The sequence below is a fragment of the Myotis brandtii genome, unplaced genomic scaffold, assembly GCF_000412655.1.
Source record: "Myotis brandtii unplaced genomic scaffold, ASM41265v1 scaffold185, whole genome shotgun sequence".
NCBI classification, from domain to species: Eukaryota; Metazoa; Chordata; class Mammalia; order Chiroptera; family Vespertilionidae; genus Myotis; species Myotis brandtii.
In genome coordinates, this window is record NW_005356870.1 from 7,984,280 (window position 1) to 7,992,318 (window position 8,039).

Sequence of the window (8,039 nt, forward strand, 5' to 3'; positions counted from 1 at the left end):
TGTCAGCTTCTTCGAGTTCTAGTCAGTCAGCAAAAACAGCTGCCTCTGTGACTTCTGACATTATCAGCTTTTCCACTGATCTAGATGGAGTGGGAGGTATGGATCATGGAATAAAAACCCATCGAAAGCACTCTTAGAGCCAACGCTGTGGAAAGCGATGTGTGGTTAGGTGAGGCTCTGTCAGGCTGTATCAGAGTTTCCCTTCCTTTCCAAACCTGCTTTACTCCCCCCTCCCCCTTCCTTTCACAGGTGTTGATTCCTCCTGAAGATCTTGTCCATGAACTCTATCTTTCCTTCCAGGGAACTTGACCTTCAGTGCTTAAGTAAACGTAGTAAAGATAAGAGGCCTAGAAACTCGGTAGACTTAAAGTAGTGTTAGAATCAAGTCAAAAGCTGTGACACATTGGTGACTCTAGGAATGAAAAGGAGGACGCAGCTGAAGAAACGTATGAGGGTGGCAAAAGAGTGACAGGGAGGGCTCACAGTGACCATGCAATGTCAGGTCTAAGTTCTAGAACCTTGGAGAAGCTCAGAAATGAGATTAGGTTGATTCAGTAGCAGAACTGGGATCATTATGAGATCCCGTCACAGGATGCTGTCAAGACAAACTTTTACAAAGTTTTCTTTCCCCAGTTAATATGCTATGCAAAAAGCCGACACTTGCTGTTCATTGTTCTTTTCAGCGAATGAGAGAACATATATTCAGAACAAACAGCATGTAAAGATTTCACATATCATTGTACTACTTCAATAGAAACCCTTTCAAACAGCTTTTTAGTCTTTTCTTTAGAACTCTCTTCCTGTTTAAGTTATCATTGTACTTCATTCCCCTCTTTAAAATACCTTCAAATGTACTCTATTTTTAATTTTCACAAAATTGACAAAATTGAATGTTCTTAGATTCCTTGATTATGCAGCTTGAATTTAATCTAGTCCTCTTTCTCATTCTTACCATTCAGGCTTTGCATTTGACAGGTGATTAAAAATGAGTGTCTAGAGTATAGAAATCTTTCATTTCCCAAATCCTCTGTGATTGACACAGAGGATCACAAGAGGAAATTTAAGCTTAATGGTACAAATCAGACTATCTCACATTTTAAGTTTATAGATGTGAAGGGCAACTGTAATTATGACCTACAACTGGGAGATATGTTTTAAACTACTTATCCTTTTTTTAAAAAAATTTTATTGATTAAGTTATTACAAATATGTCTTTACCCCCCCCCATTGTCCCCTCATCCCCCCAGTCTTGCCCTCATCCTCACCCCCTGTTGTCTGCGTCCATCGCCTATGCTTATAGATGTGCCAAAGTTTTTTAATCCACTCATCTGCTGATGGACACTTAGGCTGATTCCAAATCTTAGCTATTGTAAATTGTGCTGCTATGAACATAGGGGTGCATATATCCTTACTGATTGGTGTTTCTGGTTTCTTGGGATATATTCCTAGAAGTGGGATCACTGGGTCAAATGGAAGTCGAATTTTTAGTTTTTTGAGTGAACTCCAAACTGTTCTCCACAGTGGCTGCACCAGTCTGCATTCCCACCAGCAGTGCACGAGATACCCCAACTCATTACAATCATGTACTTACCATGTGGTTCTTGCATCATTGCTAACATAATGGTAAGGGCTTTCTTTAAATATGTAATACCCTTCACCTTGTCTTTCTTAATAAAACAATTCAATATGGGCAAAATTACTTATATTATCTGGTTAAAATTCAGAGCATTCCTGACTCTATTTCATCCCCCATTACCAAAATATATTGATGATTTCCTGAAAGTATGCTTAAATGTAATTTAGCATTCTCCCAGATGTAATGTCAGTAGACTGAACGTAAACCATTATCTTTAATTCATTGCTTACCCCATCTTCATTCTGCACCATTTAACATGCTTTTTATTTTTCTTATGTTTTAATTTCATAAAATTAAAACAAACTACTCATTATTTCATTTTGCTTCCTCCTCCAATCTTCCTGGCTCTATTGAATTCTCTATAACTAATTTATCTCCACAATCTTATCCTTCTCTAGTATTACCTCTGGGCAGATCATTCCTAGTTTATATTTACATCATGAAATTTTCCTGAATGTCAGTCCTCATTTAACTGTCGCAGGCATATCCACTTGACTGTCTCATCAACTTCTCATAATAATGATGGCTCTACTAACTCCTATATTTCCATCCTAGCTAATAATCTCTTTGAGGATGGTAATCAGATTTTTGTCATATTTGTATGTCTTTCAATACTTTGCACAGTTGGTATATAGAATTGAAAGCTAATAAAAGTTTGGCTCACTAAATTCAACTGAATTTAATATTGTTGCCTCTGGCAAAACACTAAAGGAATATCTACTGTATAAAGATTATGCCAAGTGACTAGAGTAGCTATTGGCATGTTCTTTCCATTCAAAAGGCACAATGTGAGCATTTTAGAGAGGTTGAATTTTTCTAGATTCTGGACTTATTTATGATAAAAGAGAATGGGAAATAACCTTCCTGTCCTATTATCTTCATTTATTCCCTTTCCTGGACATCCTTGTTAGTTAGCTGGCCTGACCTCAAGCATAGCCCCTGATTGAAGGCAGAGGTCAGAATTCCTTTTATTTACTGCAAGCCCATTCTAGTTCTCTAAAATGCAAATATTAAGATATACTTATATTCAATTAGCCTTCTAGTAGGATAGATGCTTGCATAACATTTCAGATTTAAATCTGACTTGTTACATTATTCCACTTTTTCTCAAGGTGCTTATTAGGAATTTGAATGGTTTTTTTTTCTGCTTTTACTACACTTGATTCCTGGGAATAACTGAGAATTACTCAGAAGTCTTTTGCCAAAGGAAGTTAAGTAGTCACCTGGAAAATAGTCACAAACATATAATTTGCTAGATAAATTATGACTTATGCCAACTGTGATATCATGGAAAAGGAAATAGAAGATGTCCCTAGGATCATAGACACTCCCCTGGATCAGTCATCAGCTAGCTGTGTGACCAAGTGGCTTTATGTACCTCTCGGGGCATTTAGTCCTACAGAAGAATATAATAATGGCCTTCAATATACCTCCCCTCCATGAACTTAGAAATTGATTACTTTTTGAAAGTTAAGTAGGTAAAAACAATATCTAATTGATATGATTGTTTGTAAGTAGTAATAGGGTCAGTAATTAGTTGAAGAATATGGGCCTGAGTTCATAGTTTAGACATAGCCACTATCTGTTTGATATTGCACAAGTTCTTTAGCCCCCATCCCTCGATTTTCTCACCGGTGGTGTGTGGAGAAGACTAACACTTATCTTAGAGTAGTTAGAAGGATTAAAAGAGAAAATGCATATAAAGCACTAATATTGTTTCATATAGCGTAAGCCTTTAACAAGTGTTACCTATATGAATGATACTACCACCTTATCATCTCAAAAGCAATAAATATGACTAACAGGTTATCTAAAAGAATCATAACTAGAAAGAAAAAGAAAAAAAGACTTATAACTGGAGTAGGATTATTAAAAAGAAAACTAGAATCTGATCAATTGTGTTGCACATAACAGTTTAATAAAAAAATACAGAATCCAGAAATGGGGAGCCTAAAGAGCAATAAATTATGTTTGCTGCTACCAGGTTCAGGGTACATGGTTTCTTGGATACTTCTTTTTTTTTTTAATCCCCACCCGAGGAAATTTTTCATTGATTTTTAGAGAGAGGGAAAGGAGTGGAAGAGACAGAGAGAAAGATCGATGTGAAAGAGACACATCGATTGGTTGCCTCCCGCACATGCCCTGACTGTGGCCTGCAACTGAGGTACATGCCCTTGACCAGAATTGAACTCAAAACCCTTCAGTCCATGGGCCAACACTCTATCCACTGAGCTAAACTGGCTATGGCTTAGATACTTCTTGGCAGACATTTATTCATTCAACAGGTATCAGCATTTATGCCAGATACTGTTCTAGGTTCTGGAGACACAGGAATAAATAAAACAGAAAAGAATCCCTGAACTCATAAAGTTTATATTCTAGTAAAGCTAGACAGATAACACATAAAAATGTTATAAGGAGATCATTTCTGGGAAAAATAAAGTAGGATGATCACAGTAGACAGAGACTACACAAAGGAGGGGATTTTATAAAAGGTAGTGAGGGTAGGTTTTACTGAGATGAGTTAAAAGTTTAAGTCTTGTGTGGGCATATGCTTTCTGTTTATGAGGCGTGGAAAGGCTGAGAACACATGGAAGTTGTATGTTAAACTTCTCAAGAAACTGACAAACTCTTTTCTCAAATGTCTGTACCATGCTACATTCCTACTAGCAGTGTAGGAGAAATTCTAGTTATTTCATACCCTTACAGGCAGTAGGTGTGTCACCTTGCAATTTTCACTTTTCTAATGGGTGTGTAATGGTTCCTCATCGTGGTTATACCTACACTTTTCTTATAATTAAGGACATGGAGCCTTTTATGTGCAATTGGCCATTTGTGTATCTTCTTTTATGAAGAATTAGGTCATGCTTATGCTGCCTGTCTGAGGACCACACTTAGGGAACCACTGCCCTAGGGTATGAATGTAGATACTGAGGAGAAGAGATTCAAGGACCAAAGTCCAGAGATCAGAGTGTTGAGATCAGAGGAGACAAGATGAGGAAACAGCAAAGGAGACAGAGGAGAAGCAACTGAGTTTGGAAAATGCTGTTGGAAAATAATATTTTAAGAAGAAGGATTAATCAGCTGCCATTTGCTACAGAGATACAAAGTAAAATAAGACCTGAGAATTGACTATTACTTTTACCAATGAGGAGATTATTGGTGACCTCTACAGCATCCATTTTGTTGGAGAATTAGAGCAGAGCCTGTAGTGGATTTAAGTTATAATCCTTTAGTGTATTCAGATTTATTGTTCCTGTAGCAGTGTAGCTCAATGACACCAGCCACTGAAATCCTTTGCTGTGCTGTTATTTTCAATGAATATTGTTTATTGAGATTTTAAAAATGATATGCAGATCAAACAGTGTTATTTTTCTATTTCTTTTATAGATAAAAAATTAGGTCAAATTTGCCCAGCTGGTGTGGCTCATTGTTTGAACGTTGACCTATGAACCAGGAGGTCATGGCTCGAATCCCTGTCAGGGCACATGCCTGCCTTTCAGGCATAATCCCAGCTAATTGGTGATTTTTTCTTATCATTGATGTTTCTATCTCTCTCTCTTTCTCCCTTCCTCTCTGAAGTCAATAAAAATATATTTTAAAAATATTTAGGTGAAAATAATATATTGGCATTTTGCTTTTGGTATCAGTCTCTTAAAAGTTAGTTTAGCTTGCACCAGTTCCTGTGATCCTCAGTAACTCTAACTCTGTCCACACAATGGGGTTTCTGGAGGCCAGACTGAATAGGTGAGGCCCCAGCCAGGGCCCAGCTGCAACCTCAGTTTTATCTTATGTGAAGTAAGAATTTTGGTCCATACAATTTCAAAAGTGACTTTCATCTTTCTAAAATTCTATGATCATATGACTTGACTTGGAGAAGAGATTCAAGGACCAAAGTCCAGAGATCAGAGGAGACAAGATGAGGAAACAGCAAAGGAGACAGAGGAGAAGCAAATGAGTTTGGAAAATGTTGTTGGAAAATAATATTTTAAGAAGAAGGAGTAATCAGCTGCCATTTGCTACAGAGATACCAAATAAAATAAGACCTGAGAATTGACTATTACTTTTACCAATGAGGAGATTATTGGTGAACTCTACAACATCCATTTTGTTGGAGAGTTAGAGCAGAGCCTTTAGTGGATTTAAGTTATAATCCTTTAGTGTATTCAGATTTATTGTTCCTGTAGCAGTGTAGCTCAATGACACCAGCCACTGAAATCCTTTGCTGTGCTGTTATTTTCAATGAATATTGTTTATTGAGATTTTAAAAATGATATGCAGATCAACCAGTGTTATTTTTCTATTTATTTTATAGATTAAAAAAAATTAGGTCAAATTTGCCCAGCTGGTGTGGCTCATTGTTTGAACGTTGACCTATGAACCAGGAGGTCATGGCTCGAATCCCTGTCAGGGCACATGCCTGCCTTTCAGGCATGATCCCAGCTAATTGGTGATTCTCTCCTATCATTGATGTTTCTATCTCTCTCTCCCTTTCCCTTTTCTCCCTTCCTCTCTGAAGTCAATAAAAATATATTTTAAAAATATTTAGGTGAAATTAATATATTGGCATTTTGCTTTTGGTATCAGTCTCTTAAAAGTTAGTTTAGCTTGCACCAGTTCCTGTGATCCTCAGTAACTCTAACTCTGTCCACACAATGGGGTTTCTGGAGGCCAGACTGAATAGGTGAGGCCCCAGCCAGGGCCCAGCTGCAACCTCAGTTTTATCTTATGTGAAGTAAGAATTTTGGTCCATACAATTTCAAAAGTGACTTTCATCTTTCTAAAATTCTATGATCATATGACTTGACTTTAAGATAATATTCAGGAAGCAGTCAGGTAACATTTTTTCTCTAAATTTCCATATTTTATATTATAATCAGAATTTTAGGTGATTCTTATTTATTATTGTAGATTCTTCCAAATAAAATCTACCATTATGTATTTAAATATTTGATTAATAAAAACCTGATTTTACAGAATTTTAAGGCAAATATCTAGAGTACAAAAGAAGTCTTAATTAAAGTAGGCTTTCTCCCTGTAAGATGTTTGCAACAGTTCTATGATTTAGAGAGAATAATAACTTCTATGTAAACACTTTCTATTATTTAGAGAGAATTAACAATTGGATTTGAAATAGTATTCAGATTTATTGTTCCTGTAGCAGTGTAGCTCAATGACACCAGCCACTGAAATCCTTTGCTGTGCTGTTATTTTCAATGAATATTGTTTATTGAGATTTTTTAAATGATATGCAGATCAACCAGTGTTATTTTTCTATTTATTTTATAGATTAAAAAAAATTAGGTCAAATTTGCCCAGCTGGTGTGGCTCATTGTTTGAACGTTGACCTATGAACTAGGAGGTTATGGCTCGAATCCCTGTCAGGGCACATGCCTGCCTTTCAGGCATGATCCCAGCTAATTGGTGATTCTCTCCTATCATTGATGTTTCTATCTCTCTCTCCCTTTCCCTTTCTCTCTGAAGTCAATAAAAATATATTTTAAAAATATTTAGGTGAAATTAATATATTGGCATTTTGCTTTTGGTATCAGTCTCTTAAAAGTTAGTTTAGCTTGCACCAGTTCCTGTGATCCTCAGTAACTCTAACTCTGTCCACACAATGGGGTTTCTTCTGGAGGCACTGAATAGGTGAGGCCCCAGCCAGGGCCCAGCTGCAACCTCAGTTTTATCTTATGTGAAGTAAGAATTTTGGTCCATACAATTTCAAAAGTGACTTTCATCTTTCTAAAATTCTATGATCATATGACTTGACTTTAAGATAATATTCAGGAAGCAGTCAGGTAACATTTTTTCTCTAAATTTCCATATTTTATATTATAATCAGAATTTTAGGTGATTCTTATTTATTATTGTAGATTCTTCCAAATAAAATCTACCATTATGTATTTAAATATTTGATTAATAAAAACCTGATTTTACAGAATTTTAAGGCAAATATCTAGAGTACAAAAGAAGTCTTAATTAAAGTAGGCTTTCTCCCTGTAAGATGTTTGCAACAGTTCTATGATTTAGAGAGAATAATAACTTCTATGTAAACACTTTCTATTATTTAGAGAGAATTAACAATTGGATTTGAAATAACAGTGCAGAAATCCGGTTTCTAATCTTACAGTCAAATAAAGCTGAGGCCTCATCTAAGCAGTAAATTACTAGAATCTTTCCATTACAAATATTATTGTACCATGTTATTATTGTGGCTTCTATTAAGGGATAATATAACCTAGAACTAAATATGGTGCCCTTCCTATATTGACACAGCATTAAAATAGACGCAAGAAACAATGTTTTCTATTATTTTATAAAATTATTATTTTTAAAAAATATATTTTATTGGTTTTTACAGAGAGGAAGGGAGAGGGATAGAGAGTCAGAAACATCCATG